Source organism: Melospiza melodia, chromosome 8 (assembly GCF_035770615.1).
Source record: "Melospiza melodia melodia isolate bMelMel2 chromosome 8, bMelMel2.pri, whole genome shotgun sequence".
Lineage (NCBI taxonomy): Eukaryota > Metazoa > Chordata > Aves > Passeriformes > Passerellidae > Melospiza > Melospiza melodia.
The window spans coordinates 25,978,207-25,991,150 of record NC_086201.1 but is presented as its reverse complement, the minus strand read 5'-3'; the positions used below and the strand labels follow the sequence as shown (position 1 = coordinate 25,991,150).

Genomic DNA, 12,944 nt, shown 5'->3' with positions numbered 1-12,944 from the left:
CTGGGTATTACCACTATGAGAAGGTGGTGAAAAGCATCTCAGATAATCAAGTGTCACAATTAAAACCAGACAAAGTCTCCAAGGCAAGCAGGAGTAAATTCCATCCATTTTAAGCATAGACAAATATAAAACTTGGCATTGAAGCTACAAACATGCTTTTAAAAAGTCAGTCCATTGGTCCATTGTTTATAGTAAGTGACTTCCAATTTTCTATAATTTAGTTTCAAGGCATTAGCATTCATTTAGATATTAAAAACGAAGGTGTGAGGCTCATCCGGAAAGCAAGACAAGTCAGATAAGAGCTTGTGTTAAAGCATTGAACTTTTTACTTGAAAATTCTCAGGTGTTTATCATCTAGGTACAATATGATGCATTTAGAAGTAAATAATAAGGAATTATTATTTAAGTTAGGTACTGTTTAAAAATAAGAAAGTACAAATTACTGAATCAGTGTAAGAAAGTAGTAGATATAATCAGCATGCATGGAGCAGTTCAGTCCAAAGTGATTTCCTAGCATTTAGGATTATAAATTAATCTCATTTCTGACTGACACTGCAGGCAAATATCTGAAGTGCAGCAACAAAGTAATGAAACACAAGGAGTGTGCAGTTTTGGGCACCACAATACAAGTAAGAGGTTAGGCTATTAGAGAGCATCTAAGAGGAGGGCAGCAAAGATGGTGAGGGGCCTTGACGGGAAGCCATATGAGGAGCAGCTGAGGTCGTTTGGTCTGTTCTGTCTGAAGAAGAGGACACTGAGGGGAGAGCTCACTGCAGTTACATCTTCCTTGTGAGGGGAAGAGCAGGGGAAAGCATTGATCTCTGTGGTGCCAGCAACAGGACCTGGGGAAATGGCCTGAAATTGTGTCAGGGAGATTTAGGTTGGGTATTAGGGAAAGATTCCAGTTGTTGGGCTGGAATGGGCTCCCCAAGGAAGTGGTCCCAGCACCAAGCCTGGCAGAGTTCAGGAAGTCTTTGGACAATGCTCTCAGGCACAGGGTGCGACTCCTGGGGATGACACTGTGCAGGGCCAGGAGTTCAACTCCCTAGTTCTTGTGGGTCCCTTCCATCTCAGCTTATTCTGTGATTCTGTGTCTCTCCCTCAGTTTGTACCTTCCCCTGCAATGATTTCTGAGAGCAGGGGTACAAATGCTTGTGAAAGCAAGGCTAGGGTGGAAAACAAATGCCAGCACCATCCTGTCATCAGACCTTGTCATGCAGCAGCTTGTGACATTGGTGGATACTTGCTTGTGTACATATTGCAAAATGTCCTGTTCTACCTTGGACTCTGCACTTCTGAAGGACACTTGTTTTGGATTTGACAGACAGCATGTTCGATCCTTTACCTTGGATCCTTTACAGGATTCAAGACCTGCTGGCTCCAATGAAAACTGCAGTTAGTCAAAGAAGCAGAGCTGGACTCTCAGTATTTAAAACAGGAGAGGTGTAGCAGTGTATAAAATCGGCAGGTTCCTTGTGAAATACAAGTGCAGCTAGCACAGAGTTAACCCTGGGTGATAACAGGTAAAAGAGGGCAAAAGCATAATAAAATACAGGTCTCTACTGTAGGTATTTACACAGCATCAACATTGTTAACTGTGCTTAGAGATTTATGTCAAGTGTTAACTGCACTGTCATAAAACAATAAAGTACTTCTGTGAAGGGCTTAGGGCAAAGGGGAGGCAGAGAAGTCTCACTATATAAGGCCCTCCTCCTGCATCTGTGGTAATCCATGGGAATGTTTCCATAGTTGTCAGCAGGAGTTGTGTGGAGGCCTGCTAGGGGAGGGCAAGCAGAAGCACATTTACTATGTTTAGAGCATGTAACTAATGATTTTGTCTTGGGGAGGATGTTGCTACGACCAAATGCTAGGAGCTAAAATAGTTTATGAATCCACCTTGCAACAAGTGAAGAGATTAGGGTTCCTCCTGGCAGTAGGGATGTCCTTTGGTGTTTCATAGAAATGCCGTACCATAAAATCGGAGAGATTACAATAAGAGAACTACTGTGCTCCGTGTTGCCATGGGGTGAAAAGGGCAAGAGTCCAGTGTCCCAGAGTTTCTACACAGCGTACCCTGGACTCTGCACACTTCCAGCTCTAGGCTGTTGCAACTCTGCTCCTCACACTGGGCTCACAGTAGGCTTCCCCTCAGCGTTTTGGCTGCGGGACCAGACTTCTCATCTTAGTTAGTGTTTATATGTAGTGGACCAAACTGAAACGCCAGCCCCAATCAGTCAGAGCACCAGGGAGTTTAGATCCAGGCACAGTGCTGCCTGTCCATGGGTCTGTAGCTCCAGTTTGTCCTCCCTGCTTGTTGTGTCTGCCCTTCATGAGGTTATGGCAAGATTGCTTCTCCAAGCCATACTGATACATGGGACTTACTATAGAAGAGTATTGCTCTTCCACTAGAGATGTCTCCTATGGAGTTGTTCCCTGTTTAGATGCCACTGTATGGGACAAGTGTTTTCTTGCTTCTTTCCAGATGCAGGAAGTAATTCTTCTTTATCAAAACATCTAGTAGAAGTGTCTCCCACCACAGCAGTCCTATACCTGTCCTGAGATAGGAGAATTACCTGCTTCCTGACCCTGCTGTGGACAATGCTTCTCAAAGGTCGGTCAGCTTCAAATAAGAGAAACACCTTTGCCAGAAGATATTTCAGAGCCCTTCATAAACTTAAGTATTGCTGCCAGCCTTGCTTTCTCTGTCAGGAACCACAGTGTTCCACACCTGCTGGTCTTCACTGTTCTCTGAGGGAGCTGATAGGAGCTGTTTGGAAAACAGATGGGCAGGTGTTGAGCACTTCAGCATCTGACCCCATGTCTCTCAACTGTCTGAATTAATTTTGAGCTGATGCAACTGGGTGAGCCTTACGTACTTCTTTCTCAAAAGCATTGGCCATGCCGTTTCCTGTCTCATATTCTATCTTAAAAGCTAATGAACAGAGCTAAAATCTGTCCCTCACTTGTCAGCCACAGCAGCCTTAAAACTCCAGGCCTAACTTCATACTGGGACAGCTTTCAAAATCTCATTCCTGCCATATTTCAGTGTGAGACTGAGTTAGTCCCTCCTGAGTCCTGCGTGGTGTCACAGTGGCAATAAGCAGCTTCAGTCCCATGGCACCTATTGTCCCTTTCATCCCTCCAGCCCTCAGCTTTGCTGGTGCTGGAGATGTGGACCAGATTCATTCTCTATTCTCAACAGCACCACAGGCTCCTACTCCACAGGACCAGCACCTAGCCCAGCAGAGTGCTGTAGGGCACCCTGTCCTTGCATCCCACTGTCCTGGTGCAAAACACAGATATGTTAAGCTCAGTTTAGAAAGAGGTGAGCAGTCTCCCACATGTAGCCAGGGCAGAGTGCCCCAGCATCAGCATCTTGGCTCTGTATGTGACTTTTTCTCATGAATATCTCAGTGGTGTCCTCATCACATGAGTTCTCCAGCCTCTGGCATGGTGAGACAGCCTGGTTTGTGATTGTGACGACCCTTTTAGATTGCACATCTCTTGCTCTGCACAGCCACGCGTTACAATTTTTCGCCTTACACGTCCGCGTAGGAATGCGGGGGGGCCCTTGGAGCAGGCTGCCCGGGACGGGCACGGACGTGCCCGCGGGAGAGACGCGGGGCAGAGCGCGTTTCTCCTCCTCACACTTCTCTTTTTTCCGTGACCCGCCTCGGTGATTGGAAAGGACCCATGTCCCGTGTTCCACCCACCCCCCCGCGGCCCCTCTCCTTCCCCGGCCGCACAATTGTCGCCGCCAATTAGTGCATTGTTAGGGCACACAATGGCGCTGTGGCCACTGGAATGGGCCGCTTTTGTGCGTCTCCAGTCGGCTGTAGGGGCAGTCAAGATTCATTTAGGGCCTTACACAACATGGACAGAAAATACTATCAGAAAAGCAAAAGGGAGAAAGAAAAAGGGAAGAGGTAGCGAGGAGGGGCGGGGGGAGCCCGCTATTCAGGGGTTAGCCCAGCCGCATGAAAGGCCCAAGAAGCAGTGCCACATTGAAGACGCCCCTTGGAACACAAAAAGGAACCGGGGCTTAATAGTAATTAGTGGGCAAACTGCAAAGCGCACCGTGGCTCTCCAGTGAATTGTTCCTGCACTTACTGCCATGGCTGCCCCTTCCCCCCCGCTCTGCCTGGGAGGGGGCAGCGGGGGGTGGGAACTGGCAGCCCTCCTTTACCCACCGGCTTGGGGAGGCCTCACCAAGCTCTTCTTTGTGGCAGGTAAATTGGATTTCATTCTCTAAAGCTCAGAGCCAGTTCCAGGAGGTACTTTGCAGCCAGGGCAGGGGGATGGTTTCAGAGTCAGCACTGTGCCCGTGTCAAGGACCTTTAAAAAGCCCCGTCCCTTCCTGCAGCCTACAGCGACACACCTTGAGGCTCGGCTCTTGCCTGTGGCCTGTCTCTTTTTCCCCAGCAGAGACTTGCAGGCCACCGCTGTTGTTTTGTTTCTGTTGTTGCTCCCCTTTGTTCATAATATAATCACCTGCGCGAGTTTTTATGATCTGTTTAGGGAAAGACGTGATAACACCTCAGTCAGCTTAGTAAAGGTGAGGAATCTACTCAGGCTGAAGATCAAACCTTGTCCATCCTTTCAGAAGTCTGCACAGTGCACACAGCACCTGCCTCCACCTCTCTCCCCTCAGATCTCTCATATCTATGCCAGCTCTCAGTCCCACCAAGGCCTTCATCAGTACATACAGAAGTTCTTACAGAACATTTTGGCCCAGCACACCTTGGGATTGTTTTAGGCAGCTGCATTAGGGTGCAGCTGAATGTGTTTAGTCCCTGCTTCTGTAGAGATCAGGTTGCTGTTGTTATCAGTCTCAGCTCATCTCCTGAATTTACTATGCTAGGTTTAGTCAGGAGCCTGTGTTTAACACAGTTAGCTGTGTCTTGGTAATATGCCAGATTAAAAGAGCCACAAGGCAGCTTTGACCCTACATAAATAAATGTGGTTAAGTATTGAGGAGAAATTCAGGGCATCTTAGGCCCCATGGAAAGTACACAGAGGCATAAAATTAAGAATCATTCCTTTTATATTGTCGGGGAATCTACTTGTAATCTATGGAAGAAGCTGTGGGGTCTGATGGTTAGTTTGTTGGCTTTTCTTACGATGTGTATTTCAGCTATCCTTGCATACAGGGCTGCTGGAACAGGTGCTAATCTCAAGCACAACCACTTACAGTCCCACAAATTTAAACTGGGCTCTTGCAGATTAAGCTCAGTCTGGTTAGACCAGACACCAGCTGACCAAATTTAGTAGTCTCAGCTGGAAATGTTTCCAAACTGCAGTGTGTGAGATACACACACACAGTTCTGGACCACCATCTCAGTGCTGGTAGAGATTGAAAATGCCTCCCTGTTTCCTCTGGTAGTTACAACACTCTCCTATCTCCTAGAAAGCCAAGAAAGCCTAGGAAATACAGATGCTGCTCCAGTACCAGTCTTTTTCCATGGCCTGGAAGCCACAGCCACTCTGTCTATACAAAATAGGTTTGGTTGTATTAGAACAGTGAAAATAAGATTTATGACTAAGACTTTTTGTCTGTCTGGAATCCCATCAAGGATTTCATATGAGGCTGTGGGTAGCACAGCGGGCATCAAGGGCCCAGCTGGTGTTGCTGGGATGGCTCCTGCAGTACAAACACAATCAGGGAGCCCCCTGTCTCACAGATAGAGCTGGTTGCAGGCACTGTCTCACAACACAGAACGTGTCTGTCTCTCACCAGCCACAGTACATCCTCTCTCTGCTAATTAGCAACATCCTTGGCAAAGTCTCAGCTGAAAGGATTAAACTGTCTTCTCACCTTGCTCTATCCCTTCCTCCCTGAAAGAGGGATGTTTGCTCCTGTCAGGATGCAGCTGGCTGGCCCAGGTAAGGAATCTGCCTTGTTTCCCTCCAGACTGCTCATCTACCAGAAGATGGATTTTGTCTTCAGGACTGTAAGCCTGGCCCTGACTGAGGGAGGTGCAGCCTTGCCCTCCCTGCAGCAGAGAGCAGAGGTTCTCAGTCTCGTGTGCTCTAGTGGAACAGAGAGGGGAACAGCATCTGCAGCAGGAGCCACAATGGTATTTTTCCAGCTTAGCACCGTGGGGTTGATTTCACAGCTCTCTCTGGCCATAGAGACAAGCCATAAACCTTTTGTGTCTGCAAAAACAAGGAGAATTACCTTTCTTTTCTCCTGTTTTTTGTGTTCCCTATCTGCTCAGCCCAAGAGCAGTTTGAACTGCAGGTACGGTCAGCACCTGGCACAGGTGGAAGCTTGCACAGGGATTTCTGTGAGTGCACCAGTAGAATCCTGTCTGCCTTGTGATGGTGTAATGGTTGCACTGCTAGCCTGAAGGAAACATGGAGAAGGGCTCAGCTTCTCCTTTGTCACAAATAGTGGGAGAGTTAATTCACCAACATATCCAACATGAATTCTCCTGCAGTCAGACAGACTTTTCTGAGCTAAAAGCTGAACCAAGCTACTTCAGTGTTTTCATGCCTTTCCTTCATAAGGAGGATGCTGACCTACATGAGTCCCATCTTTGCAGCAATTGTGCTGCCTTTTGTATCAGCTTGTTTTTACAAAATCAGTTTGATTCTATCAGTTTGGTAAAAAAAAAAAGCCTCGTAAGAGGACTATACAACCTTGTCATCAATATTTTTGGCAACTCTATGCTAGCACTTGTGGAATATTTTGGAGCACTTTCTTGCATCACCAGGTCATATCCCAAGCTAGATAACATAATTGTATGCTCAGTGTTGCTGTATGTGGCAGTGAGGTGCAGGATTTAGAGAATGGATTCCTTCTTTTGCCCAGCAAATTTCCTGGATTGCTTCAATTCTGTTAACATTAGTCCCTGCCCTTATGTCCACAGAGAGCTGGGAAATCAACCACTCAGCCTTGAGACGGAAAAAGACCATTCTGGCTTCTGCTGCAGACTCTGCTTCGTTTCCATTCCACTACAGCTCATAAAGGTCACTTGCATGTGCTAATCCTTCACATCTGACTAATACCTGAATGGGAAACTTGCTAGCAACATCCTTTCCAAAATCACCTTGACCTGTGTATTATAGCATGCCATGAATGACTTGCAGAAGGAAGTAATCAAAATGTCTATAGTTCTAGCTAGTGCTAATTGCCTTCTCATCTGTTTCTGGCTCTTTTTATTGTGTCCAATAAATGTTGATTATGCAGGGATTTAAATCTGTATTTCAACATAGTTTCATTCACGTGATGTGAATGACATGACTCGTTGAATCTTAGTTCTAATATTCCTCTAGCTCTGTGTCAAGCACTTCAAGGATGTCAAAAGCTCATAGGGAAAATCTGAAGTGCTTGATCTTAGCAAGAATGCCTAAAAGGTCAGATAGAAGACATTGTTTCAGGAGGTCTCTGGCTTTGATACTTTCTGGTTCATAGAAACACAAAATGTATGTGAATGTTCTCCTTCTAGGGTAATGTATAATGTACATGAGTACACATACAGGATAAATCTTTCAAATGCATAATTTTTGATTGCTTCTGATCTTAAGCGAGCAATATGGCATGTTGTAAAGGAGTCCAGTTTCTGGAAATCCTAATCCCTTAAGGTTGCCTCAAGAGAGTCCAGGATCACTGCATCTGGAAGGTCTTGATCACAGCATCTTGAGTTGTTAGTGAAGAAATGCAGTCAAACTGGCTTACATGCTTGAAATCTATTTTAAATAACTCTGTATTTTCAGGAGAAGACAGACTGAACTCGAACTATTCTGAACACAGACTGAAGTTGCTTTTAACAGCAACAGTTGTTATCATATGTTTTGCACAAATTAATAGAATTTTAAGGCCAGGAGAGACCACCCATAACTGCAGATGCTTGTGCTGAGAGCGGTTTCTTTGTAAAGTGTCAGTTTGGCAGAGACAGAAAATATCTTGGAAATGTTTCTGTTTTCACTGACCAACTTTCTCTGAAAATCAGGCAGGACCTAAGAGACAAATGCTCACCAGGCACATTCCTGCCTGAAGTCTGCCCAGTTGGCCAGCAAGATCCATCTCTCCAGGATTTCCATGTCCCCCACTCCAGGTCCTCCCCCATCCTTTGCTCCTAAGGCTTTCCTGGGCAGGGGGCTTCTAGGAAATCTCCATGTTTTGAGAGGAAACCTTCTAGCTTTTCCTGATGCTGCAGGATTGCTCAGAACTATGGGCACCTTGCCCTGTTTGGAACAGACTGGTGCGTTTTACATTGTTTTTTAATGTTGGAATTTTCCACAAAACAGAAATCATAAGTTATAGCCAGCTTCAGTCTAGGCTGCCTGACTGTTCTCCAGAGGACTGGCCATTACAAACTTGCATCCTAACTCTGAAATACTTGCCACAAATTTTTCAGACAAAAACCTGTCCCTCTTTTTGCTGGAATAAAAAAAACAACTTCGTACTTCTGTCTCTGCAGCTGTTACAGATAATATGTCAATTTTGGTGTAAAACAAGCAGATAGAAATAAGTCTCCAAAGGCTGTGATCTGAAGCAGGGCAGGCAAAGCATTTTGTCAAAGAACTGCTTTGAGCAGTTTCACCCTGAAGGCTTCACACAGCAAAGGAGGGGGCAGGAGAAAGGCAGAAAAGGAAAGAACTATTGCTGAGATAGTGCTGATTAAAACACCGTTGGTCTGAAGAAGAGTCAAGCAGTAATTAATCTATATTTTTTTGTTTCATAGAGGCACTTGATGGCTCCCATGGATGAGCTGGGGTTTGTTTTACTCTGTGGTCAGTCAGAGCTGGTTAAGCCAGAGCTGATCTTTGCTGGGCTGCAAAGCTGGGCTCCTTCAGGCCTGCTGGGGGGCCTAGCCAGGGGTTTGGCTTCTCACAGCTGCATTGGTCTTCAAAAACTGGTGCTTGTGTTCTTGCATGCTGGCCCCCACAAGGTTACAGGGAAGTGGTGATGGCCCCACCTCATGTGCATGTAGGGTTAGATGTGCTGTGATGCAAACCACAGCTTCATGGCTCATATGGTCACTTTCAGACAGACAGGGCAAAACTTGTTTGGTTCATGGGAAACGCTCTGCTCTCTAAGTTAGGAAAAGGCCTGGGCTGCTCAGACCACTAGAGTGGCAAGCTCTGGCCCCTTGGTTGAGAAAAAAATCTCAGATTCCATGCTTCAACGCTGCTCATTTTGCAGCTTTCCTGGGAGCTCAGTTCACTTACAGCTATAGGCATACAAATATATCTGCCATACAACAATCCAGCTTGGAAATCCCACTGGAGCAAAGTATTTAACTGAGAAATATTATTTGGAGTAACTTCTTTGCAATGTATAGAGCAGCAAGAGTTTAAGAAACAATCTCACTGTATTTAAACAGTCATTACTGCTTTCTGGGTAAATAACACATGTTTTTAAAATGGTCTCTATACACAATAGACGCTAACACAATAAATCCTAATTGCTCTGAAGGACCCATTAGGCTGTATCAGGTCAATACATGGCGGAGCTTTTTTTGAAAGTCACTCACCCTGTTGTTACATAAGCCACAAATTGAAAGTCCATAAATAAGTATTTGCCAAATGAAGAGTGAGGGCTTTGCCAGGGCTATACTAATTTATCATGTCAACTTCACTATGGGGACTGTTTTCTTTTGAGAGAAAAAGAAAAAAAAAGGGCATTATGTGCTGTGTTTCAAAAACTACATATCTGAAAAGTTTCAGACGTTTCAGGCTGCACTATACCCCCCAAGAAAACTCGATGTAAGGAACTTCACTGCTTCCTCTTTATCTCAGTGTTGTGAGTCACAGCAGGGGATTTGAAACCAGCCATGGCTGTGGCATGGCAGAGGCCCATCCTCATCACCACCAACCCTCCTGCAGCTCTGGGCCAGGGCCCTGATCCTGCCTCTGCATGCTGTGGTAGCGGCACCTCAGGACAGGAGCATCCCTTCAATATTCCAACTGTGGCTTATGGGAAGGTTCCCAGTGCCTGGGGAGACCAAAGAAAGCTTATTGCATATATTTTATGTGCATTTATATGTAGAAGTATAGTTAATTAATAGGTGATGAGTTTGGTAAGATTAGTTTTATGTGCAGCAATCTCCCTGATTTTACTTTGGTCTTACTTACCTGAACTTCTGGTGGCATTTTTCAAACTGCAGGACTTGTGTTAGTTAGGTGTTGCTGAAGCTTGTGTCACTGTTATAAATTAAGTTTTGGATTAATTCACTCAGAAGTTTTCAAGTTCCATGTAACTTTTTGGATATGGCTACAGTTTGGCATGGTTTTGTTTTCCTGGAATATGCTAAGGTGTGTAATTGCACAGGTGTATATAAAACCAAATTGTATTGATGTAAGTTAGGATTTTTAAGGGAATGGTGAAATGCATTCAAATGATTTAAATCTGAATTCCTGTCCCCAAGCCACAGCCTCTGGGCACATGAGAAATGTTCACCCTGCTGCTGTTGCACTTGAGTAGGATTTGGGTGCCAGGGTCCCTCTGCAAATGCTGGCAGTGATTCTCACTCTGCTGTGCCTGCTTGCAAAGGGCCAAGAGTCCCTCTGTCTCCCTGCCTGTCAGGTCCCTCCTGCCTGCACTGCAGCAAGAACCTTGGTCTAATTTAGGAGCCCCCTGCTCCAGGTACTGTTGCACGAGGTCAGCCTTGGTGCTGGGGTTTGCAGCACAGGCAGCCTGGAGCTGCAGCTCTCAGGTGGGAAGGCAAACACTTGCCAGGGGTGGAAGCAGAAGCACACCTGCCTTGGTGCAGCATGCAGCTGTGTCCTCAGTGTGGGGCAAACACTGATATCCTTTTGTACCAGTGCACAGTGGTCTGCTGTGCTGGTGCTGCCTGGGGGCTGCACCCTGATGCCAGAAGTGATGTCTGTTCCTGCACTCCTGACAGGCAGTAAGGCACAGTCTTGTGCTGCTGCAAGCCACCTTATGGTCCCCAGCACCTCCTCACTCAAGCAGTTTGTTATCAGGGGTCACTGCTAATTTGAGCAGTGCCTGAGCCAGCACAGCCTCCAGCTGGGGTGACTGGCAGGCTGCCACCAGCACCGGGAGTCACCTGCGCTGGGCCCCCACCGCTCCCTTCCTGGGAGCTGGAGACTTGTCAGCAGTGCAGACAAAACCAGCATTTGCTGCCTCAAGCAAGAAGGGTCGAGGGCCAACGGGTGATGTGCTGATCCTGTGACAAGAGGGGCAGGAGGTTCCTGCCCTGCTTTGGTGCCGGCAAAGCCAAGAGCGAGATCAGTGCTCTCCGGCTTTGTCCCTGCTCAAAGCCCGGGCTGAAAAGCTCTTTGCAAAAGTCTGCCGAGTCCTCTAACAAGGGCAAGGGCAATAGCCAGTTTTTACAAAGGAAACTCACTTAGTCCTTTTCTAAAGTCTTTTAAAAGTCATGGTATCCTTCACAAAAGCAATTTGTCCAGGTAAACAGTGTATGCTGACAATCAGCAGTGAAAGAACCAAATACAGAAATATTTATCACCTTTGTACTTTCTGCTTCTACCAGGAACCACTGCATCCCAGCTGAAAACTCGTCAGTGAGTGGAAGGTATGTCTGTGAGGACATGTATTGCCAGTCCATGCCTGAATCCTCTGGGCTGGAGCCAGGAGCAGGGGTTAGATGTACTGCCAAGCAGACCTGCCTAGCACAGTGGAGCTTCATGGACACTTCTGCACATGGATAAAAGGTAAAGTGATTTTTAATAATTTAAAAGTTTTTTAACTACAAAAGCATTTTCATAGGGCCAGGAAACACTTTGGTTTTTGTCTGCAGGGTTTAACATAGTAAATTTTGTGCAGACACATTTTATGTGCTGGATGCACTGCACTCTCATCCTTTACTGAAGAGATGAGTAACAAACCTATCAACTGCACTTGCACTTACCCCGTATTTAATCCTGCTCTGGTTGTTCTGCTACATATTCATAAAAAACAAAAAGGAAACAGAAGCACAGAGCAAGCCAACAGATGTCTACCTGGCTCTTAATTGGATTTTATGTGTCCCCAGTGTAGCAAATACAGCATTATTTACAGCCAGGCTCTAAGAATTAGATACATCTGGAGGAGTGGCAAAACCTGAACCAGGCTACAAGAGTTGATAGATTAACTGAAATGAAGAGCTGCCCCATTTTCCCCTTCTTATCTTCTCCCTTCCCACTTATGTACCCATTCCCCATTGTGTGTCAAATCAAACTTAGATGTTGCCCAAGAGAATGCTTATAAAAATGAAAAATGCCAACAAAAAAAAGACAATTTCTGCTCTTATGGAGCTTCATCAGCATTTTCTAATTGTACAGCAATGATGATAATAAAAAGGCTGCCCTCTTCTCTCAGCTATAATTTGGATAATCAACTGACAGCCATAATGAAACTGTCTGTGATTGCTTTCTGCTGGGCTGCTAGTTCACAGAAACTCATTGTTGAAAAGAATTAAAAGTTATGACTCCTGCTACAAGGATATGCCACTGTCTTCCAAAGGAACATGTGACTTATAATTTTCTTCTGTATAGCTCTATTACAGGGAAAACTTACAGTGTAAAGAGGTATAGGAATGTGAGATTTATTTTTTTCTTTAAAAAAAAAAAAAAGTTAAGAGTCAAAGTTGACAGTGCCAAGTAATATGCATGCCTAGTCTGGGTGGATGTGGATTTCAGAGGTGGTCGTGAGGTCTCTCGCCTTTAAATGACTGATGGCTTTGCTCATCAGCAGTCAGTGCTCTGCCTGAAAGTACATCAGCGACTCTCCTCAGAGCAATAAGCAAGCCAGGTTTTGCTTCTGGGAGGAAGGCAGGGGCTAAGTTATGCTTTGAGTATTTGCTTTGTGGCTCTGAATGCAGTTAGGGGTGTTTTGGGTGCTGGTGTTCCCCAGCACCAGACCTTGAATGCAAGGTGTCTGTATCTGTGATGTGCTGTGGGAATGTCTTGACTAGTAGATCCAGGGCTGGATTCAGGTACTCTGATCTAAAATGCCCTTCCATCCACATCCA

General features: G+C 45.7%; 1 protein-coding gene across 3 annotated transcripts in view; it reads left to right on the top strand.

Moving 5' to 3' along the window:
- PLEKHM3 (pleckstrin homology domain containing M3) overlaps positions 1–12,944 on the top strand; it is a 115,323-nt gene that overhangs the window by 80,140 nt on the left and 22,239 nt on the right. For all 3 annotated transcript variants that reach the window (XM_063162357.1, XM_063162361.1, XM_063162359.1), the window contains one exon: positions 11,466–11,646. The gene's annotated coding sequence lies outside the window, so the exon portion shown is untranslated. The remainder of the gene's footprint in view (positions 1–11,465; positions 11,647–12,944) is intronic.